Consider the following 24,712-nt stretch of genomic DNA (forward strand, 5'->3'; position numbering starts at 1 on the left):
TGGTTCCCCTGTGTCCCTGCTACTGATAAGGACATCTACAGTGCCGAGATTGAGAACCTCTGATCTAGAAGACATCCCCGCATGAGCCTGTGAACCTGGGAATACCAGACGGGCTAGATTTGCCTCCAGGCGGGCCTGGTGAGCAGAGTCCATCCCGATGGCTTACTCCACAGAATACACCTCCCTGCTGGGAACCCAGGGTCAATGAATCCTTACGGCACAGTGCTGCAGCCTGAATTCTTCTTCTTTTTTTTTTTTAATTGAAGTAGAGTTGGTGTACCATGCTATATAAGTTAGAGGGGTACGATATAGTGGTTCACAATTTTTAAAGGTTGCACGCAGTCTAGAGTTATTATAAAATACTGGCCACACCCCCCACGTTGTCCAGTACATCCTTGAGCCTATCGTACATCCAACAGTTTGTCCCTCCCCCTCCCCCACCCCTCTCCTGCCCCTCCTTGCTTCCCTCTCCCCACTGGGAACCACTAGTTTGTCCTCTATCTGCGAGTCTGCTTCTTTCCTGTCATGTTCACTAGTTGTTGCATTTTTTTAGATTCCACATATATGTGAGATCATACAGTATTTGTCTCCCTCTGTCTGACTTATTTCACTTGGCATAACGCTGCTGAATATGGCAAAGTTTCATTCTCTTCTACGCCAGCCTAAATTCTTATGGTGGATTTTCTCCTGGGGAGTTAGAGCTTTATGTTCACCCAAGGCCTTGTTCTGAAAGAGATGTTGTGGTGGGGGGTCACAGTGCACGAGGACGGCAGCGTGGAAAATAGCCACTCTTTCCGCAAGCAGCCAAGAGAGACGGCTCCTTCTGACATGCAGGAGAACCGCTCCCCCAGGAAGCACGCCTGAAACCAAATGGGACTTCCTCAGCAAAACGCTTGACAGAAGAGAAAGCCTCCCTCTACCTGGCCTGAGTGCTCCTTGCAGAGGCAGGTCGTCCTCGGAACCTGCCCGGTACCCCTAAGGAGCCCCAGGAAGGGACATTCTGGCCCTCAGACCAATGACCGAGCCAGGGAGCCCAGCTCACACTCGCCAGCACCCAGGCCCACCCCTGGGCTTGAGGACAGACACGAAGCTCCCCCGTTCCCCACCACTCAGACGTCCCCTGTTTACATTCTGCTCTCTAGCCAGCCCTAATCCCTGGGCTCCGGATCTGCACTTAATCCTGTTTCTGTATATCTTCTAGATCAATACATGTTAATAATAGTTATCACTGCGGGTAAGAACATTGTTTGAGAAATTCTGAGCCCTTCAGCTTTGGTGCCAACAGGAGAAAATATGGAATAGGAAACCCAAACATTTACAAACATTCCAGAATGTTTAGTTCAGGCTGCCCGATGTAAATAAGAGAAAGCCCAGGAGATACTCGTTTTCTTGGAACGCACTTATTTTGCCCCAAATGAAGACTGGCTTAAAAAAAAAAAATCCAAGTCACCAGTCCCTGTGTCTTTCTTGCTTCTCGGGGCCATAAGATCTTTGGCATGTGGTTTGCTTCAACACTATTGTATTTCTTCTGTACTTTGAAACTGAGCCCCTCTCTTTGATGCATATTAGTAGGACGTGATTTCATGTCTCCCTAATGAACTTTCACTTGGAAAATACCCCAAACAAGGAAGATGCTAAAAGGGTAGCGATATTTGTTTAAAGCAAAGAGAAACCCACTCTTCTGCTTTCCCCCTGTCTGGTCCACCCCAGCCAAGAATCACAGATGGGATCATTTACAGTTTTACTTTCAAGCTCCCCAGCTCTTTGAGATAGTGTTTACTCGGTCAAAGTCTTCAGACCAGCCAGCATGAGCCTCCCAACAGCCCCATGTTGCTGGCTCTCAGATACTCTGATTGGGATTAAATCCGTGCTGATCTGTCAGAAAGTGATTGATGGAGAGGCTTCTCTGTGATGTTTGAGGTAAACTTGAGAGGACGGAAGAGTTCAGACACGGAGGCAATAACTTTCGGACACATCAGCCCTTGCCGGGAGGAGCCCAGGACAGCAGTCCCGTAGTAATTACTGGCTAAACGCAAGGAAAATGCACTTAAAATGGCAGATAACTTGGTGCCACCGTCTCCTTTAGTGGCGGTGTTATTATTATTCTCATTTTTAACAACTGAAAATATTCTGTGGGGAACAGTTTTCTAAAATCCAGTCGACATTAATTTTCAAAGTAAAAGTGAGAACAGATCTCAAAGCCATCAGACATGCCCAGGTTGATTTTCTCATTTTTTTCTCTCAATGAGTGTTTCCTTAGGGAGAGATGAGTTATAATAATTAGTATTTTTGCGAACACAGTTGTGTGAAGCGGGACACTGTAGCAGAAACCAAATACAATCGTCTAGGGTACCAGTTTCTCAGGGTGGCCAGTAGAAAAAGGAGTGGATTGGACCTCTGGAAACCTGCCGTCTTCTCTTTGCTTCATCACTTGCTGGTTTTGAAGGCTTGGGCAGGTCTTTGCCTTTTGATTCTGCTTCCTCGTCTACAAAATGGGGACACCCAGGTTCTGTCCTTCACAGATTTGTTCTGGGCATCGAACAAAGCCATGAAGGTGACAGCACCGTGGGATCCCTGATACATGACTGGTTCTCACCATCCACCCTTGGTGTGTGAGCTTTAGAAGCAGAAATTCCTTCCTTGGACAATGTCACCCACAGGTTGTCATTTATAAATTCCCAGCTCTGGAATCCAAGATTTCTCACCCCTGTGCTTTTGCTTGTTTTGTTGGGTCAGCCTGGAATGCTCACCTCCCATTTCGCTCTTCTGTGTTTCCCAGATGCCCTCCTATCTCAAGGCTCAATTCAAATGTTGACTCCCCATACAACTTCTCTGATTCTCCCCACCCAAGAAAAAAGACCACGCCCCCCCTGAGTCCCTGCCACACTTTATCTCTTATAACTTTCAGCTGTCTTTGTCTTCATTCAGTCATTTCTGTAAGTCATCTGACCTCTTCCACCATTTCGCTTGAGTGTGGAGACTGTGGCAGTTGTACTTCAGGACAGAGACTAGCCTGGCGCCTTAGACCCAACAGGTACTCACTCTTTGTTTAAGAAGTGAGAACTGCCATGGTCACATTCTTTACCCAATTTTTATTTAAAAAGCAGCTACAGCTAGTCCTGCTTGGTGCTGGAACCATGTTCACATACAGAAACTCTTGTGTCTTCACTTAGCACTTACCAGGAAACTGTGCAAAGTAAGGACACATTCCAATAGGCACGTGTTTCAGTTAACTGATACTGTACAAAGCTAGAATTGCCTGCATACCCAAACAGTAACTATATAACATAAATGTGATCCACTAATCATGTGAAAAAGAATTCCAGCAAGTCGTGTACATTGAGGGCAGTCAGCCACATACGTTAAACCCAGAACTCATAGAGCATCTCGTATATCAGAGCTCTGGCAGAAAACAGCAATGTGTGTCCAGGCTCAGAGCGGGAGGGGCTTTAATGATGGAATGACCAAGTTGTTCTCATTTCAGAACCATTACAGTGGCTTCCTGAAGGCTGTTTGTAGAAGTCATTTCTGGGGACAGGAGGCAATCTGAAATGTATAGCTTAGATGGTGAGACTTGGTCATCTCTGGCATATGTTAATAGCTTCAGGAACAATGAGACAATATTTAAAATCTGGAATCTCAGGAATGCCTTAAAACCCCTTAAAACTGAATAAACATCAACCTCCCTGGTTTCCTGTGGCTTCGCACGGTGAACACTGTGCTGGCACAGAGAAACTCACGAGACAATGCGTTTTCAGCCACTCAGGACCCATGAGGCTGCATAGCAAGTCTATTTCCTAAGCGAAACACACTGGGTTTCTGTACTCTACAAAAGAAAGGGACACAGGAAAACAGCTAGAAATGATGGGAGATGACGGTTAACACAAGTTGAAGCAACTTTAAAGAGAGCTGGGCTGTCTGATAATGCCGAGCTGTGACTGGGGGACGGAGCACGAGACCCAGAGTGAGGACCTCGAAGCCGTGCTTCTGGGTCAGCTGACGAGCTCCTGCAGGCTTCTGAGAAGTGGCTTCGCTGGCCTTGGTCCCCCGCACCTTCACTAAAAGTCAAGGGGAGGGCTCAGTCACATTCGAAGTCCACCAAAGACAAGATGCAATGGAATGAACGTACCGTGTGGAACCTGCAAACCAGCTCAGTTTCCCAGCTGGTGTCCCCATCGGGCTGGACAACCTCTCTGAGGTTCATTCTTGCAGTCAAGTGAGAAGTCGTGGGGGGGCGTCAGGAGCTCCGAGTGATGCTCCCAGAGCATTTCTTCAAGGCTGCCACCCCTCTCTTCATTTCCGAACTCCTGGGCCCTGTGAACATGACCTTATTTAGAAGTAGGGTCTTTGCAGATATCATCAACTTAAGTCTCTCTTCTCAGAAAGCCCTTCCCTAGTCATCTTTTCCAGCCTCATCTTAACTTAAGGTGGACCCTAATCCAATGTGACTGGTGTCCTTATAAGAAGAGGAGAGGGCCATGTGAAGACAGGGAGAACGACAGGTGTGACAGAGACAGAGACGGGGGTGTTGCAGGGCGAGCCAAGGATAGCCGGCCACCACCAGAAGCTCGGAAGGACCAAGGAAGGCATGAACCCAGAACCTTGGGAGCATAGCCCGTGATTTCAACCTTATAGCCTCTAGAACTGGGAGAGAATGAAGTCCGCTGTGGAAGCCGCCAGCCTGTGGTACGTTGTGCGGCGGCCACAGGAGACTGATGCTCTGTGCTCCTCTTCTCTGCTCCATGTATACTTGCTAAAACACTCACCCCAAACTCCAGAACGAAACTCCCCCTGCGATAAGGTTTATACATCTATGTTTTATTTCTAAAGCGGTTTGTCATCATTTTAGCAGCTTCTCCTGAAATCTCCCAAACTGCTTACAATCCATCTTTGGGGTTGGTGCTTCCGGAACCACTGTAAGCAAGGGGTCTGTCTGGTCTTCCTGGGAAATAAACATTCTTGAATCAGAGGAAGAGGAAGCAGCATTCTGCAGAAGGGACGGGCTGTGACAGCTCCGTTCACCAACGGAAACTCAATCTACCCTGCCTGGTGTCTGTGCCAAGCGGTGAGCACCTTGAGTGCATGGCATGAGCCGGGAACAGGAGTCCAGGACTCCGGGACTGGTTCCTGCTCTCACTACTCACGAGTCCTCCCAGACGGTCTTCATCTGTAAGATGGGTGTCCCCCCAGGGTGGTCCTGGGCCACACTGACAAGACGGTGGACGTGCAGGGAAAATCGCGCAGTCCTGTGCAAAGAGAAGGCGGTGAAATCATCACTCGTGTCCTCTACCAGTTGTCAGCGCCTGGTGCAGGGGGGCGGGGGTGGGGTGAGGTGGGCAGGGATCCTCCAAGCGGACCAGGAAGACTGGATCAAAGTGTCCAGCTGGTAAAAGAAGAGTCAGCTGCAGGGCCTGATCCTCTGGTATTAGCTGCCCAGGGGGAGAGCAGTGAGATGAGCTCTCCCGGTGGGTAATAAAATGAGTCTACGGAGGGAGGAAGCAGGATGTATAAAGCCCAGGAGCCTGATCTGTTTCTGAGATCAAACAGAGCAGCATTGTACAGGGGTGTGGAGCTGATGTCAGCGTCTAGAATGCTGGTCGGAATCGCCCTGGTTACGCAGCTGGACCGGAATAAGGCAAGTCTGTATCTGAACTCATTAATTTTTACAACCAACCGAACTGTTCTGCCTTTTTTGGGGGGGTGGGGGGGTGGGAAGGCGTTGGGGGAGGTGGTGCAGGGGGAGAACAAGGGAAGGAAGGGAAAAGGGAGGGGTTAGTATGTATGGAACGAGGAGCTTCCCACCAGCAGACACTGTCTCATTATCCCCAGCAAAGCCCAGCTTCACCCCTCCTGCCCCTGGACCGTTAGGCAGAGCCTCTGCAGCAGGTCCTGCCCGCGGAGGGAGAGAAACGGCCAATGCAACGTAAGGATAATTAGAGTGGCACAAGCCGCTCCTTGGAGTTCACGTTATGTCAATGTTTCCATTATATGCCTCACTTTTGGGGGGTTTATAACGCAGCTATAAAAACTCACGCCAGCTGAGAATTTGGCAGGCCAGGTCGCAGCAAAAGAGGGACTGTTTTTTAATTCAATTCAGCTGCTCGTAACTTGGGGCGGGAGAGTACACTGTACATAACTCAAAAGGGCTGGCTGAAAGTATTGAGTACTGTACTGTTTTGCTGTCTGATCACCCCTCCTTCTCCTGTCATTCCTTCGCACTATCTCAAAAGGAACAGCATTATATAAATGCACCCCAGAAGCTTCCTGAGCCAAGAATCTACCTGCCTCTCTCCAAGTGTCAGCTAATCTGGTTTTACTCCATTCCTGAGACGCACGAGGGTCCACCCCTTCCAACAAATGTGCAAACCATTTCACCCAGACCTCTACACAGGAGATGGTCGAGCCTCTGCAAGGGAGCTGTTTGGTACCACAGCTTTTCCAGACAAATCTCAACATTTGGGGCAGTCCTTTCCCATTGTCGTAACAAGACCTGACCTGGTCGATAAGTATTACCCGCATCTCATAGGTAGGCTTTTTGCCCTCTCAGGCACAGAGTGAAGAGAGCTTTCTGTACATTTTAGCCCATAGACTCCGATTCAGTCAAAGTACCCAAATCCTGCTGGACACTTAACATTCGTAGACCCCACGACCGCCACCACCACCATGAAGCCTTCTTTGATTCTCCTGCCAGAAGTCCTCTCTCTCACCTTTGGTCTCCTATTTGCTCTTTTCCTATAATATTTGTCATTTGATTGTTGTGCTATATTTCCGTTATTTTTGCACACTTTCTCTCTTTTACTTCTTGATGAGCCTCTTCTCACAGAGTCCTGAGTTTATTCATCTCTCCCTACCAAAGTGCCAAACTTAGGTGGACTCTGCTTGCTCAGTAAGTCTGGGTGGAATTATTCCTTAAATAATTAATAAGGACACTCAGAAGCCAGGTAGCTGATAGCAGAGGTACAGGTAAATCTCAGAATAGATAGGGACTTATCAATCTCTTCTTCCTTAATAGATGAGAAGACAGCACATCTAATTGATTCTTTCCAGAGTTATTGATAATAACACTTAGAACATGATAAGTCGGGGCCAAAGTGTTATTGATAATAACACTAAGAACATGATAAGTAAGGTCAAAATCTCCAACCAGGAAATAGTAATAAGATGCAAGCAATAGCATGTATGTACATATACACACAACTGTTAACATATAATAGTAATAAAAGTAAACCATGTGTACATGTTCTCATGAATATGTTAACAAGTACTTCTATGAACAATAAGTATATTTTATCAATATGCACCGGCTTTGCTCTCCGTGGTAACGCAATCCCCAGCCCCTAATGCCATGAAAGTGCCTTTATAAACCGAGGATCAATGCCTGTATGAATGGATGGCATTGTTATTGCTGGAGCACACATAGCATCCAATAAAGATTTGCCAAGTGAACGAAGAAACTACTCAAGGTAATTTAACGGAGCCAAATAATGCTATTTCTTCAAAAACTAAGAAAACGTTGTTAGCAGCGGTAGTTAATTTAAGTTCCATCATAAATACCCAGCTCTAATCTGAGATACTAATAAATGGGATTTCAGTCTTCCCTAGGGGTTCAGAGGGCTATGGGCCCATTGTCCCAACCAGGCAATGAGGAAACAGACCTACGTGTTAGTCTGACTGGGGGACTGGTCACTTCAATACATCTGCACTAAGCTTGACAGTTTGAGGCAGCAGAGCTGGGAGCGCCCAAGCATGATGAATGGGTGGGTGGGCTAAGAAGATATATCAAAGTCAGAGATGCGGACTGGTTTACACAGTAGTCTGGGTCCAATTGTGTTTTCTGCAATATTACTAGTATTGCTCCATACTTTTCATTTGATGAGAACTTCAAGGTCTTCAAAAATTTGGCAGTAAAACTGAAGCCTATGTCTAAAAGTTAGGACACAAAGCTAATTTGAACTGCTTCTTTCTGTAAGGAACAAAATCTGGACAAATGTAAGTTTGTCCATTACAAAAAAGATCAATTAAAGTTCAAAGGTTAGATATATTACATATATATGTAACCATGGGAGGAATTAATTATTTAAATAATTACTCAGAAGAATTTGAAGAATTTAAATAAATAACAATCGGAAGTCAGATGGCTGAGAGCAGAGGCACAGCAAAGCTCAGAACAGACAGGGAGTTATCAACTTCTTCCATAATAGAAGGGAAAACAGAATTTTATTTATCTATCTATTTATTTATTTTTATTTATTTATATTAGTAGGAAGACACAATTAGAATGGCTGAGCTATAGGTTAGTGGGAAAATGCAAAGAACTTTTAATCAATAAGCTTGAGCTGGAATCTAAGCTCTACCACTGTAGACTGTCACCTTCATTTTTCTGAACCTTGGTGTCTTCATCTATAAAATGAAGTCAACATTAACCATGCCCCGCACATCAGAGAACTAGAACAGATTGTATCAGTCAGGAGTGTTTTGGGCTGCAAGTAACAAAAGAATGGACTATGGTGGCTTCAACAAATGAAAGTGTGCTTTTCTCATATAAGAACAAGTTGAGGTAGGCAGTCCAGCCCGTGCAGCCCAGTGATGCCTCTGGGATCCAGGTCCTTCCTGTATCTCTGCCCTAACACCTTTGCCATGTTGGCTCTCTTCCTCTTGCTTGTCACCTCTCAGTCCCAACAGGGCTAGTGCAGCTGTCACAGTACGTACACATTCAGGAAGAAGGTGCAAGGGGCAGAAGCCCTTCTCTTTGTGTGTTCTCGTCAGTGGATTCACCCTTGCATCTCTTGAGACACTATGTGGTACGTTCAGATCAAACAATGGCCAAGGGAACTGAGGTTACTGGGATTGGTTTGGACCCACCGACTTCATCATCATCTTCTGGCCCTAAGGTAGAAACCTAATGCTGAAATCAAAGAATCTTTCTATGCTACCAGAACAAATCAGGGCTCTGTCAGCAGGGATGAGGCGATAGCTCTTGGGTCAGCAACGAACAGGGTCTGCGCCAGGGTAAAACAAATCGGGGTTCTCAAAGCGCGCTCCCCACATCAGTACCATCTGGGAATGTGTTAGAAAAGCAAATTCTCAGGCCCCACCCAGACCTACTGAATCAGCAGTGCTGGGGTGGGACCCAGCAGTCTGCAATTTAACACAGCCTGCAGGGGATTCTGGTGACTGCTCAGCTTTAAGAACCACTGGGATAAACTGAGAAAACACTTAGCAGCCAAGCTTGAGGACTCAGTGATCTTACCGAAATGGGTTCTTCATCAAAGCCTTCCTCTGGGAAGGGGGGATGGGAAGGAGAAAGAGAAGGCAGGGAAAGACAAGACGCTAACTCTTACTGGGTACCTACTAAAGATGCGCAGATGTTCTTGGTTCCTTCCCTTATCTCTTTTGTTTTTTATTTTTTCAATAAATGTATTTATTTATTTTTATTTTTGGCCACGTTGGGTCTTCGTTGCTGAGCGCGGGCTTTCTCTAGTTGCGGCAAGCAAGGGCTACTCTTTGTTGCCGTGCTCAGACTTCTCATTGTGTGGCTCCTCTTGTTGAGGCGCACGGGCTCTAGGCACGTGGGCTTCAGTGGGTGCGGCACGCAGGCTCAGTAGTTGTGGTTCTCGGGCTCTAGAGTGCAGGCTCAGTAGTTGTGATGCACAGGATTATTGCTCCGCGGCATGTGGGATCTTCCTGGACCAGGGCTCGAACCCGTGTCCCCCGCGTTGGCAGGCAGATTCTTAGCCACTGCGCCACCTGGGAAGTCCATCTCTTTTAACTTAATCTGCATAAACCCCATGTTTCCCAGATGAGAACACTGAGCGTCAGAAAGGTTAACTGGCTTGTCCACAGTTAATCTGATGAATGACACAGCTCAAATGCAAAATGTAGTCTGATTCCCAGATAGCGCACTTCCAATTGTTACACCAAAAAGGGAGCAATCCCAGTAAACTTAGAATGACTCAATTTATAAAAACATGACTTCAGTGGAAACTTATGGTTCCTCTGCTGGGCGTTCAGAGCCCTCTGCAGTTTTACTCTGATCTATCTTCCATCCTCACCTTCACTAAGCACCCCGCTTCCCCCACTCACATATGCACATCGTGGGTTAGAGCCACTCCTGACTCCTCCCCATCTCTTGGGCAGGCCCTGTCGCCTCAAGGCCTCAAGGAAACGCCTAGTCCCTAGAATGCCCTCCCTTCCCTTTTCTGCCTGTTGAACTTTATTCTTCTGTAAATAATTAAACTAAAAGTGGCCGTCTCAAAGTGTTCATGGTATAAGGCCTGAAACCAATGTGGCATTCCGTCATCGTCTATATAAAAAATGAAGGCAAGAACGCCTCGTTTTAATTCTTCCTCTACCAAGAGGCACCTCCAAGTTTTCCTTTCTAACCCAGCAGCCTTGGCTCCCATTTCTAGTTTCTCAGTCTGTTCTGTGATGAGATGATACATCCATCCCTGTCTCCCAACAAGCACGTGAACTCCCAAAGCCAAGGCGAGGTTGCCCTCATCTCACTCCCCTCCACAGGGTCTGACACTTAGCAAGGGCTCAAAAATGACATGCATAGACTTGAACTGTATAACATGAAATGTATATCTGCACGTCAAAGGACTGGACTTTTCAATTAGCTGATGAATCCTACCATTTGTAATCCACAAAAGCCTATCTCATACTCATGCTGTTGACGTAGGAGAAAAGCTTCCCTTTGGATCACTCTGGTGGATTTTACCTTACCCAGTGCTTAGCTAATCCAATTCTGAGAATACGACGTCACTGCTGGGTGTTGAAATGGAGCCATTTTGGGAAGCTGAGCGGAAAACCTCCCAGTAGGAGTTATTTACGCACCTGCTGGATTGCCTGTAATAAACGATACCGGCCAACTCACAGCGAGATCTCCTCGCACACCCTGTACTCTGACCATGCCCTCCATGCCTGAATTTCTTGGGTGACTTCCAAGAAGGTTTGGAAATTAAACATATTTTGCAGCCTCCAGAAAGTACCAAGGGAGAACTTTAAAAGTGACACCGGGCAGTAGATAATTATATATCTTCTGAGAAGTCTTTAAAAGAACACCTTTTTACAATAAATTTTGAGTGCTGGGGGGATGGATAGCGAGGGTTAGAAGGAGGGATCGGAGAGAAAATGTGAACATGGTTAGTAAAATCTGCCACTTTCTAAGCAGATAATATCACAGGTTAAAAGCAATCTTACAAATATCAAAAAGGCAGTAACAATATATGTAATTACTCTGTCACTCCCTTTTGTCTCCTCAGGTATTCTTCAGCATTTGCTGGACATTCATTTCAAATAACGAACCAACAAAGATTTACGGAATATCTTTCATACCATGGACCCAGCCTACGGGATGCAAAAAGAGAAAGAACGGCAAGAGCATGGCTGCCATTTCTTACAATTGTTTTTTTAGCTTTTAAGAACTTAAAAATGCTGTCAAATACTGTACTTGATCTCATTCAATCCAAGGTATTACTCTTGTTTTACAGATAAGTAAACTGAAGAGCATATGACCAGGATCACCTGGTTTACAAGGGACTGATTTGGGGACTCAAGTTCTCTTACATTCTATCCCTCTGCCCACAAAGACAAAGGTTGATTTTAATAAATTTATAGCATACAGCATATCCTCTCACAATATGAAAAATGTTAAAGAATGTCTTTTACAGCCTCCTGGGTTAAAAGGCATTGGAATTAATTATTTAACTTCTTGTACACCAGATCTCCTCTGAAAGGACCCAGAGAAGAATGAAAAAAGAAAAAGCTTGTGGAGAGGGAGGACAAGTACAGGAAAGTGTGCCTTCTGCAAGGCGGAAAGCCTGGGGCCATCCTGTTCAATGTGGTGCAGGTGGGACCAGAGGTAGGCAGACACTGAAGGCCATCTCCTAACTCTGCTTCCTGAGAAACAGCAGGAAACAGCTCCAGGAATTAAGCAGCAGAGACTGAGACCCCACCAAACCTGACTGCCCTCCCCACATCCAGAAGCAAAGATGAAAAACATCCTGCTTAGAGGAGGCAGAAATTTACAAGTGAGTTAAGGACACTTAAAAAGCAATAGCTGGGGACTTCCTAGGTGGTGCAGGGGTAAAGAATCTGCCTGCCAATGCAGGGGACACAGGTTCGAGCCCTGCCCTGGGAAGATTCCACATGCCACGGAGCAACAAAGCCCGTGTGCCACAACTGCTGAGCCTGCGCTCTAGAGCCTGTGAGCCACAACTACTGAGCCCATGTGCTGCAACTATTGAAGCCTACGCGCCTAGGGCCCGTGCTCCACAACAAGAGAAGCCACTACAATGAGGAGCCTGCGCACCACAACGAAGAGTAGCCCCCGCTCGCAGCAACTAGAGGAAGCCCGTGTGCAGCAACGAAGACCCAACACAGCCAAAAAATAAAAAGAAAGAAAGAAAAAATTTAAAAAAAAGCAATAACTGGACTTCCTAGGTGGTGCAGTGGTTAAGAATCGGCCTGCCAATGCAGGGGACACGGGTTCAAGCCCTGCTCTGCGAAGATCCCACATGCCACAGAGCAACTAAGCCCGTGAGCCACAACTATTGATCCCGTGTGCCACAACTATTGAAGCCCACGCACCTAGGGCCCGTGCTCCACAACAAGAGAAGCCACTACAATGAGGAGCCTGCGCACCACAATGAAGAGTAGCCCCCGCTCGCAGCAACTAGAGAAAGCCCGTGTGCAGCAACAAAGACCCAACACAGCCAATAAATAAATAAAATAAATAAATAAATTTATTTTTAAAAAGCAATAGCTAATTAAATTTTTCATTAAAAATAATGAGTAGAATGGACACAGCAAAAAGTCACAATCAGTGGTACAGAAGGGAAAGTCTGCCATGGAATGAGCAGGAAAAAGACAAAGTGATTGAAATTACAGGAGAAAAGAGAGAAAAAATTGTTGGATTTAAAGAACAGATAATACAGAAAATATAGATGAGATGTTCCTGGGAAAAACAAAAGAGAACAGAATAAATAAAACAAAATAACCAAAAATATAAAAGAAGAAAACTTTCCTGAGCTGATGTAACCAGAGGGATCAGAGTCAGCTGCCTGCAACAGAAATGAAGTTTAGAAACACTAAACTTCAAGGGAGTCTGGGCGATATGGGTTTTATTCCAAGGAGCTATGTGCCCATATGAAATCAAGGATTAAGTTACTAAGAAGGAAAATGCGCATTTGGGGGAACTACCAACCTCTGCCATACTGAATAAAACTACATATTTGCCGATCAAAAGAGCCCACTGAGTACGGGGCAAATTACCTCTAAGATTTCAACTACAAGCTACACTCAAGTTCGGGAACAATAGAAGAACTTTACAGTTATCAGGCAGATGGCCTCAGACAGCTATAACATTAAAGATCAGATGACAATAGAGAAATAGCTATAGTTTTGTGCGCAAAAGGTTGCCAGTTAAGACTTCTAAACTCAGCCAAGCTGTCATTCATGTCGGAAGGAACTATAAGAATATTTCCAGCTACTCAGAGACTCCTAAAGTACGAGGGTGAGTCAAAAATTATCCGCGCTCTGGCTGTAGAATTTATTTTAATTAACTTTTAGAAAAGACAAATATATCATTTTTCTACAGTCTCCTTGCTTTTCAATACACTTTGTCCATCTGTCAACAAGCTTTCATATTCCCTCATTAAACAATGTTTAGGCTGAGCTGCGACCCACAAATGCACCGCTATCTTCCTGTCTTCACGTGGACAGGCGTCCAGCTCCTTCTTGATGGCTAACACTTGTGCGACCATCCTTGAACTTCTCTACCCATTCGCACACACTTCTTCACGACAAAACACTTTCTCCATACTGTGCACAAAGTCTTAGATAAATAACGGCACCAGGTACACCCTCAGGCCACAAAAAACGAGTCACAGCACACTGCTCTCCTTTCGTGCAAATCACAAGTGGGGCAACCATTTTTGCTCGCTCCGCAGTTACAAATGAACTGATGTAACACGTTCACAGCTGCACGGCAATGAATGGGGAGACAGTAGCCTTGGATGGAAAGTGCTAATAAGACAGTGTGGCCAAAAGAAGTTTTAATATAACCGGAGTGCGGATAATTTTTGACTCACCCTTGTATATCACTCACATCCCTCTTTTAAAAAGTACTTAAGTTACATTGCAGCCAACTGAGAGATGAATTGAAATAAAGAATGGAGAAGTTCTAATGAAATGGAACTCAAGGTGATTACCAAAACCACTTAAATAAATCATCTAAATAATTTTAGTGTGATCATAAGAGTTTTTAAAATACAAAACAATAATTATTGAAAGAGAAAACAATGTTAAACAATAACATCTGTTATGTATTTGTCAAAATTCAATGAAAATACATGTAAGATTTGTGCATTTCGTTGTTTATAAATTTTACCTCAAAGGGATAAAAAAACTGCAAGTAAATATTAAATTCTAGTTAATATCCATGCTGAAATATTTAGAAAGAAGTATACTGATAGCTTCAATTTACTTTGAAATACATTTTTTAAAAAAGATAGATTGATGAGTGGACAGAAGGATGGATAGATACATGACAAAGCAAGCAAAGTAAAATGGCAAGAGTGGAAAGTAGATGCTAGGTATGTGGGTGTTCTCTGTAAAATCCTTTCAACTTTTCCGTATGTTTGCAAATTTTCATTAAACAAAGCACTGGAGAAAAAAAGTACTATCTGAGGCTAAAATCCCAGATTAAATGCACAGAATAGGAAATTGAGTAAAATAGGGAAGGGAGAAAGAAAACTGTGTTCATTTCCTAACCTCACATAGGAAAGAGTTGACGGGTAGCAAATTTAAAAATTATTAATTAGGAAAATATAGGTCCATATATTTTAAAATTTTTCAATGCAATCCAAATAGAATTTTGACATGGGACCTATACATTCTATCTCACTAGCAAAAAACAAAATGAACAAACAAAAAAGAAGGAAAATATAAACACCATAGCAAAAAATAATTTTAATTGAAGAGCAAGAACGTATTCTTAAAAAAAAAGAAACAAAAACAGAAAGCATAAGCAACTTGACTTATGTGAAATAAAAACTAACAGAATAACTATGATAAGAAATGTAAATGACTTAAACTCTCATATTTGAAAAACTAGACCTATTAATATGCTCCTCCAAGGTATATATCTAAAACAAAGGAAGAAAAGTATCAGATGATTAAAGAAAGATGAACTAGCAAATACATCACACACACAAATGCACAATCTATAAAGAAATCAAGATCACAATGTTTTTTATCCAAGTAGACTTTAAAGTGGAAAAACTTAAGTGAAATTTTGATAAATATTGACAAAGTGAACTGGAACATAACTGTCATGAACCAGGATATGCCGTCTAATGTAGAATACAAATATATAAAGTGAGAATTCTCAGACATTCGGGGGAAATTAGTAGAAATGTAATAGTAATAGGAGACTAAGATAATATCTTTGCCCGCTCATACATGTGTATGTAATACACATACAACAATATAAAAATCAAGAAGCACCCAGGCGTGTTTCAGTCAGTGCAAAGTCGATCAGGACAATAACTCTGCTTATCCTAGCAGGCTGTGTTTTTCCTACCGAAAGCATACTGCACGTGAACTTCTTGACATCACGTACCGTGGATTTACACATGTACTTACGTGGCTCATGCTATCCACAAATCCCATCTGCACGTGTGCTGCTCACCAACCATTCTCCTCCACACGTGAGATCCAACGAGGCCCGTGAGCTATAAAATCTAGAGAGGTTTCATGATTGATTTGGAGGAAAAAGAAATAGTATGAGCTCTAAGAACTGGAAAAGATTTCTTGAAGCTATTAATATCGAGATATTTCAAAGCAATGGGTCCTAGTAAGATCAGATGATAGAATACGGAGTTTTCGTATCTTCCAAGCCAGCTTTCATTCCCTAATGAATCACGCTTCCACAAACAGAAATGAGAAAGACAGGAAGAGCAGCAACGTCAAGGGAAAGTTGACGAGGGTCCGTGAGGACATTTTGAACTTGCTAGAATGACAAGATAGCCCACTGCAGAGGCTTTGCAGACTGACGAAAACACAGAACAGAACCTGGATTGGAAATCTGGATTGGAGAGCGACCATCCCAAAGGTGAGTGAAAGCCACACGATGCATGTTACTTAGGAAGAGGATATAGGATCAGTAAAGCCTGCTAAAGCCAGGCAATGATATACTTAAATCCAGACAGAGAAGTCTGTGCGTGACATGGTAGGGAATGTAAAGCCAGCCAAGGTTTTGGATCGGGGAGGTTGTTCGAGTAGGAAATTCCAGTTTCTAAGCCTATTTTCATCTCCCTACCTGTCTCTCAGCTGATGCTTCTTCTGCCCTATGGGTAACACAGAATGCATCTGCTCCCACTTCCACATGACAACAGAGAGAAAAGCAGAAATAACATTTAGCTTTTGTGTGGTTCACAGGACTCTCAGGAAAAGCCTTTGGAGAAGGCACAACTCACTCTGAGAAAACCACATTAATCATCAACCCAGGAAACTGGAACACTCTACAAAACCATTGCTATAAATTCAATATTTACACAAAATCTGGAGGTTGAAGTTCTTGTTCCTGCGGGGAAGGAAAACACGAAAAGCTGCCAGAAAGAGAACCCACTTGCTACCTAGACTGCCCAAATTCATCCTCAAGGGCAACATTCTCCTTTTACAGAGAAGGAAACAGTTGCCAAAAGATGACGTGTTGTGATCAATATCACGTCCATGTGCTTTACTCTTCCCAATGACTGTGCCCATTTGGAGTTGAGGACACCATAGCCCCAAGGGCACAATGACCTGCCCAATGTCACACAGCAAGTAAAGCTAAGTGTCAAACCCAGTCTGCCCTGCTACTCAACCACACAAACCACGCTGGACAGAGAGAAAGAGAGAAAATTATCTGTGTTGTGTCTAAGCAAACAAACCCATGCAAAGCTCATTTGGTCTGTTCTTTGAAAGATGAAAACCTGCAGGGATGGAGGAACCTGCATACACTCAACTGGGTTCGGGGTGAAGTCACCGGGACCCTCTCTACAATTTCCACAAAAAAATAAATAAATAATAGCATCTGCGAGCTTCCTGCAGGGGTGCTACCCAGGGGCCTTACTACAGCCTGGTTTGGCTGGAGCCCAGCCCAGATTTCCTGGATCAGGATCTCAAGGCAGGGCCCTGAGACATGAATTCCTAACAAGCCTCCCCAGCGGATCTTATACAAACTGAAGAACAAGAGCCAGTGCGGTTTACATTCTTGACCAAACAACACTGGAAGAGTGAAACCAGATCTTGTCCCCAAGCCTGGGGTCAGACCAAACAGGGATCATTGTGCTACCTTCAGTCCCAGGTCCCCATGGACCCTTCTGGCTGCTGCTCACTGTTCAGCTCAGCCCAGCCCAGAATCAGTTCTCCTGAAGGATGTCCCTCTGCCATTTTAATTTCCAAAACCTGTCATATAAGCAGCTCTTCTCTCCTAATGAGGTAATTGGTGCCACAGTACCATCAGGAACGTGGCCCTGGTGTGCAGCTCAATTAAGAAAAGTGTATTAAATGATTTATTTACATTTCGTTATTTAGCTGCAGCTCTAGTTCCAGACTTGCTAAGTAATAAAATGCTCTTAATGAGCCAGAGTACGGGGCTCATTTAATTCTATACTGTAGCTTTCTGAGTAATTGATGCACCGTTCTTCCTTACCCCATTGTCCAATTTTTCTTCTCCTGATGCTGAATACAGAAAGAGAGACAGAGACAGAGAGACGGAGAGAGGAAACCACTCAAGTGTCTTTAGGGAGAACCTAAAGATGGATTCTCAGCCAGGTTGTGATGTCCAGAATGAAACTGCAAAGTCTTATCTTTTAACGTAGGGAGTTCTACCCTCTGGAAGCCCTGGTCTGGCTGCAGTGCCCCCATCCTGTGCGTCCTGCTGTTCCCTGGAGGTGCCGAGCGGACATCTCAGTGGGGATCATCTCGCCTTGTTATGAAAAGTGCCGTCCACGCCCCATGGACCAGCAGCAGCAGCCAGAGAGCTCTTTGGAAATGCTGACTTCCATGTTCCACCCCAAAGCTACTGACCCAGAATCTGGATTCAACAAGACCCTCAAAGGGTCCTTACGCACTTTGAAATTTGAGAAGCACTGGTCTAGATCTTTCCAGTAAAAACCAGAACTTCCCAGGCCTCCCTCAGAGAGATCCACCCACTAGAAACCAGCCCACACCCACCCTAGTGGGCAGCATCGCTCTTTTCTTAAACGTGGGACTGTACTCATGGGAGAAAAGCCTTTTTTTTTTTTTTTAAAGAAAAAACAAAACAAAGAAACCAAAAAAGACCATGAAAGAGTTCCTGGACTTGAGAAGTTCAAAGCCCATATTTCATCTTACTCCCATAACCACTGATCTGTCCGGCATCACGCCCAAGGGCTGCAGCTTCGCTCTGCCAAGCCACAGCTGAACGAAAAGCCAGAAGGAAAACACTCTCTCTGACACAGGAGAGCCAGGAACGCCAATACAGAGAAGAACCTTCTCACCTCACAGAACCACAGAGGGTGGGAGCAGGAAGGGGTCTTAGAAGTCATTTCCCACCCTTTCATCTTGGAGAACAAGAAACTGAGGCCCATGGGGGACAAGTGATTTGTTCAAGCATCCCAGGTCGGGTCCATTCTTGCAGAGCTGGGAGGGATCGGGCCGGGTTTCTTGTCTTGGGTTCTCTTTCCATGGTACCAGGGAGCCCTTGGGAAATCTGTGCAAGGATTATCTCCAGGTCAGCTTGCAAAACCCATTTCACAGATTTGCACAACATGGAACTGTATTCTTCTAAAGCAAATGTAGCACTACTCGGCTGTAACCACTGCTGTGGAGAGGTAACCCTGAGGACCAGTCTGGTTGCTGGTCTCAGGATACTAGGCAGAAAGTGAGAACTAAGTAGAGCCATTCTCAAAAACTTGAACTGAATTCAACATCAGATTAGGAAATGGAACCAACTTTCTTTCTACTTTTCCTTTTTTTTTTTTTTTTTCCACTTATTCTCCCCCCACCACCCTTCTCACACCCTAGTCTGCCTCTGGCAATCACCAAGCTGTTCTCTGTTTCTGTGCATTTGGTTTTTTAAGATTCCACACATAAGTGAGATCATGCAGTATTTGCCTTTCTCTGTCTGACTGACCTCACTTCACTCTCTTGTTCCTAACAAGCTGCTGCATTACCCCTTTGGCACTTTCACAAGTACCTGTGTGAAAAAACTGGTACCACCAGCTCGGTGGAATATCTCCACAACTGACTGATGGCTTGGTTGTTCAAAGTCGCCATTTTTTTTCTTCAAATGCACACAAAACCAACCTGAGAACCAAGACATATAATAACATAAACGTCTCTTAAAATCCAAGTCTCGGCCAGGGACCCCATAACCTAGCGGACCCCAAGAAACTCAGATCCCAACGACCAAGTCACATCAGTGCAAAAATGCACGTGAGAAAAACCTGTGGTGAGGAGGGTGCTTCCAAAAATCCAGCGGAATCAACCTCAATCCTCTAACCCCTCTTTCTCCATGACCTCCGGAGGCCAAACCACCTCCCAGTCTCAGTCTCTCCTCCTGTCCAGCGAATGCCTAAACGGTCAAACAGCCTCACGCTTACTCTGTCCCTGAAAGTGAGATTTCTAAATCCGGGGCTCCTGGAATCCAACCCCTCTTCTTTTGTGAGCTTTCTTTTTCTTTTCTTTTCTTTTTTTTTTTCTTGGTCTTTCTCTTCTTTGCATTTGGTCCTGAGCACCCTGCCATTTTCCTAACATGGAGCAAAGGGGGGACAAGGAGGAGAAGCCGAGGCCCCGTCGCCGCAGGGTTGTGAGTGACTGCTGTGTTTCCATGGCTCGCCTTCCACTGTTCTCCGTGACCCCTGCAGACTCCCCTTATGAGTGAGTGTCCCGGAATGTCTCTTTATTAGGTGTCTGGAGAAGTAAAGCTGTCCTGATGCCAGCGCCCCCACACTGAGGACTTTATTAGTTTTTTAATTTTCTGTCTGGGTGCTCCCGCGGCATCAAACTTTCCACCGCTGTTAGGAGCTATTAAGTAAGTAGCCTCGTCGGCCCCGCCCCCACCCCCACCCCGCTTCTTAATAACGGGAGATATTTCTGGACATGCTACACGGAGCCTTTAAAAGAAAGATACTTTGTCTCGCGCATGGGAAATTGTTGGGGGTCCGGGTGGGGAGAGGATGCGCTGGTGGAAGAAAAGCGCCTTGTCTTAGCCGCATCGTGGCTTAGAGCAGGGCTGTTGGGGAACTGACTCGGGAGGCGGGGAGCAGAAGTGAGAACACACTCTCAGCCCTTCTGCCCAGCGAGCGGGGGACCAGCGGGGAGCTCTGACTGCTTTTAGAGCTGACTTGGCATCCGGCCCAGAGCTTGGTGCCTGGTTCAAAGCGTCCCCTCCTGAGTGGACAGTCTAAGACCTGCAGAGAAGAATAAAACAGAACGACTTGCAAACTTTTGCCTTGTAGGCACACGGCTGCGGTCGTGGACAAGAGGCCAGGACGATTGCCCGTGTCCCCCCAGGAGGAGATCCTGATCCCCACGTATCGGCTCGCTCCCCACCCTGCCAGCGTCCCTGCGGTGCCCCCCAGCTGGCCGTCCACAGGACCCCCTGCGTGTAAATCCAGAAACAGGAGCACGTGCACTCCCACTGACTCACACACGCGCGCACACGTGCACAGTGATGCGTTCTTAGACCAAGCCAAGGGGCCCTTTCCCACCGCACCCGCGGGTCGGGAAGGTTAGGACCACTCGGTGGGCAGAGGACCGACTAAGGGGCTGGAAAGCCCAGAGAATTCTCAGCATCCCTCCCGGCTCCAGCCTGCCCGGCAATTTGCTTTCCCGTGGCCGCCTTTAAGCCTCCCTTTGAGGAGACCTTATTTGCAGGGTAAATGTGAAAGCCTAGAGAGAAGAAAACCCTTTGGTGATGCCCGCCTCAGGAACAATTTTGCCTCTGAGAGCAAGCTGGTATTTGGGGTTAATCCCTCTGTGGAAACACTGGGTTGAAAGCCCAGAGGAGGTCAGGGGTCTGATTACCGCTTCTGTTTACATATAAACTTCCTGGTCCTGAGAGACAATAGCAAGCGTGGGGGAGGGGAGAGGGGAAGAAAAGGAAGAAAAGGAGAATTTTTTTAATTAAATGGCCTTCTCTCTTAAAAATAAAGTCAACAAAATAAGGTGGAGCTTGTTGGAATCAAGGTTTGATTTTAATGTCTAGGTACAAATATTTCTTTAAATTTTTTCAGTCAGGATTTCCATAATAGGGTTGAAGTATCTTTGGAAATAAAATTTGAAATATAATACTGGTATATATACATATATTTATGGGCATAAGTATATTAAAAAAGAAAGTAAGCTTAGTCTGTTATCTCCTGAGAACCAGAGGGCCAGTTTCGTTATATTTTTGAGAGTGGCTCTGATTTGATTTTTGTTTAGTTTGGTTTGGTTTGGTTTGGTTTGGTCAAGGAAAGTCATGAAGACTCTACAACAGACAGATGAGCTGAAAACGATGGTATTTAGGGCAATTAAAAACTGCTATAAACACGCACAGACAAGAAAAGCCTAGATGACAGTATTAAAGCCAAATAACCTCATTCTTTCAAAAGAATTAAGGAGAAAAAAAATACTTCCTACACATGCTCAAAAGAAAGCAAAGCAAAACTCTGCAGTTCATAGGAGAAAGGGGGGTGGTGTGGGAAGAGGGAAAAAATGCCAAAATGGTCACCAAAAAAGAGAAGTTTATTTTTAAGATCCATAATTTGAGCAATTTTTTAAAGGATTAAATTTAAAGGCAAAATAGTTGCTTTTTTTTTTTAAAGAAGAGACAAGGGTTTAAGACTCTTTCCCAGACGACTTTAAACAAAATATCCATGAAGAAACCCTACTGCTTGGAACATTTACAACCAGATAAAAGTCAGGTATGTAGGATTTAAATCCAAAAACATCCTCTAATAAAAAAGTCCCAAATACTTGATCACTAGTTTCCTTCTGTATTTCTAACTGGTGAGATGTTTTGGAGGGTTTTGCAAATATTAAAGATGCTTCTTACTGTTTATCAAATAAAAAGGAAAGCATTTCTTCAACAAATCCTCACTTTGAGTCTCCACCTAAAGAATTTTGGAAAACCAGACTCTAACATTCTGAAAATGAATTTGTCAACAAAAATATTTTTCAAAACGTGAACAAAAGTTGAGATCAGATCTGATAGGCCAATAACTGCACCTTCAAAAGAAATGAGAAATTTTCTAATTCTTTCATTTTTCTCCATAAATTCTGTGATCTCCCTAATTCATCAGCTACTTGGTTCCTGCCTTGTGTGCTTGGCCTTTCTCCTTTTATTCCTCTCATCCCCTAAATGAGAATGCTTTCTTGATATTTTCTAATACAAATTCCCCCAGAGCATCTGACAGCAGGAAGGTGGCTGTTTCAGTAGCAGGAATAAAGAGGAGACAAGGGAAGGAGGAGGAAGAATTCCAATTCAAACAATTCAGAGACGGGCCAGCAGACGCAGAGTCCAAAAGTTCACGAGCTGAGGCGGTCCAGAAATGCCACGACTGGAGGCCCGCATTGTGAGGGGACACCTTACACAAAAGGTCTGCGTTTCTCAGGGGCCCTGCTTTTCCGTCACCCTCCCGTGCAGAACCGCTTTGGAGAAGGTGAGGCATTTCACCATGCTGAATAAAGGGGAAAGAATTCAGGACCCGCTGGCAAATATCAAAGGTTGTCAGAGAGCAAGTGGTGACTCAAAGGGTGACATCAGACTGTGTTATGGGCAGAGGCAGAAATAAGCCTAACAATAGCTGCCCTTTGGGCTCCAGAAGGCCAAGCGGCTGGGCTCTGGGCTCTGTAGTGGACGATGGCCAGGATGACCACATAATGCATCCCTCAAATGGAGAGCAAAAGTTGAGAGTCTGTCCGAATTACGCTGGGGCAATGCACGTGAAACAGACTTCTCTCGGCAAGCTGGAGCATTGCTGACCCTAATTAGAGTCCCTCCAAAATCTAGGAGGGATTTAGCTGCTAAGACCCCTCCCCATTTAGCTGCTCTCAGAATCTTCTCCACAAAGTTCAGCCCCCCGCAGAGCTCCTTTTCCCCAGAGGGAAAGCCTCTACAGTAACAAAGAAGAAGGCATGAGGAAATGCCTTGGCCAAATAAGTGCGGAAAATGGGCTGTTCATATCCTTACCCCCTCTGGGAGACTCACAATGTAAATAGTCATTCCTCGGGATTCACATGGGATCGGTTCCAGGACCCCTGTGGATACCAAATCCAGTGATGCTCAAGCCCTCCGTATAAAGTGGCACAGTACAATCCGTCCTCCACCAGCTACAGAGGGCCAATTGTATTAGCACATTAGAGATCCCGAGAAGGCCTGCCGTGCACTAAACCACTCAGCATTCTTCAACCCAGAGTCTTCCCAAAGGTTTTGGACCACCATGAGATCTTCTGTCCGCCGAACACCTAGAACATTCAGGCAAGCACTGCTCTAAACCTTGGGAGGCAGCGTGTAGAGGGAAGGGCTGGGATGCCAGGCCTCCTTCTCTGGGAGATGGAAGCTGGCAGAGTCCCTGGGAGCTGCCGGTGCTTCTGAGGATGTCAGGAGCACATGCTCAGCTGGATGAGGTCACACAAGAACGTCCCCTGGCGCAGCCAAAGGCCTGCAGAAACACGTCTGAAGGCACCCCACGCCGTAAGCAGGAAGCCTCTGAGTTCACATTAATGTAGGCAGGCCTCCCAGCCCACACAAGCCTTGTCCTCAGACAGCCACGGGGACGGCATTGGATGTTAAGGAAATGGTGAGTCCAACTCAGACTCAGCAGAGACACAGAGAACTTCTGTTCTCCCGTAAGCATCCCCTCCTGGGGAGCCCAGAGGCTACACCTCATCCATCCCGCCATGTCTCTGGCCTGTGTGTCTGGGGCGGAGTGCCGAGAGAACACGGGGGACGCAGCCCCAGTCAGGGGCTACTGTAAGCAAGAGGATGAGTTCTGGGAAGGCAGGTGATGGTGAGCACAGAGGCTGGCAAGCAAGCCAGCGGCGGCCTGAGCAGCAGGGAGGCACGGCCGCCGGACGCGGGCGAGGCGGGCAGGATGGACACGCAGCCCGGGAGGCGGAGGCTGCCGGCCCCAGGGACGTGCCACGGCTCTCACCTGGGTGATCACGCGACCCTCCGAGGCCACCTCCTTGTGGCCAGTCTCTCGCTTCGTCTGTTTGTCTTCCGTTTTGCAGCCGGACACGCACCCACTCACAGGGGCTTCTCAGAGCATCTCGCAGCGCGTTGGCGGGCAGGAAACTCCTCCAGAAAGGTCATGGTGCTTGGGGGTGGGGGGCAGAGATCAGTGACTCCCGTCACCAACATCCCAACGTCTTCCCCTGGTGCCCGAGGCCCTTCGTGAGCGGGCTCCCACGCACCTCGCCCGCCTCCCCCACACTCCGCTGCCACCTGCCTCCACGGCGTCTACTTACAGCCAGCTGCTCTTTGATCCCAAACATACCACTCTGCGCATAAGCCTTGCTTTTCCGGATGCTGCTCCTTGCCCATAAAATCCTTGTCTCCCCAGCAAAGTTTTCCTCGTGTACTTTAAGACCCACCTGAGGTTTCACCGTTTTACCTGAACAGCCTTCCCCGCTGCCCGCACGCCATCCCCATGCAAGCAGGATTCAAGCCCACATCACCTCGTTCGGCCCT

At 45.8% G+C, this 24,712-nt stretch overlaps 1 long non-coding RNA gene across 1 annotated transcript; it reads right to left on the reverse strand.

Moving 5' to 3' along the window:
- Window positions 1-4,944: 4,944 nt before the first annotated feature.
- Window positions 4,945-16,435, reverse strand: LOC130855868 (uncharacterized). Its single transcript, XR_009054384.1, has 3 exons — window positions 16,325-16,435; window positions 15,649-15,746; window positions 4,945-5,246 (listed from the first exon to the last, which is right to left on the reverse strand). It is a non-coding gene; the product is annotated as an uncharacterized LOC130855868 (long non-coding RNA).
- Between the last annotated feature and the right edge of the window lie 8,277 nt (window positions 16,436-24,712).

Source organism: Hippopotamus amphibius, chromosome 6, assembly GCF_030028045.1.
Source record: "Hippopotamus amphibius kiboko isolate mHipAmp2 chromosome 6, mHipAmp2.hap2, whole genome shotgun sequence".
Classification (NCBI taxonomy): Eukaryota; Metazoa; Chordata; class Mammalia; order Artiodactyla; family Hippopotamidae; genus Hippopotamus; species Hippopotamus amphibius.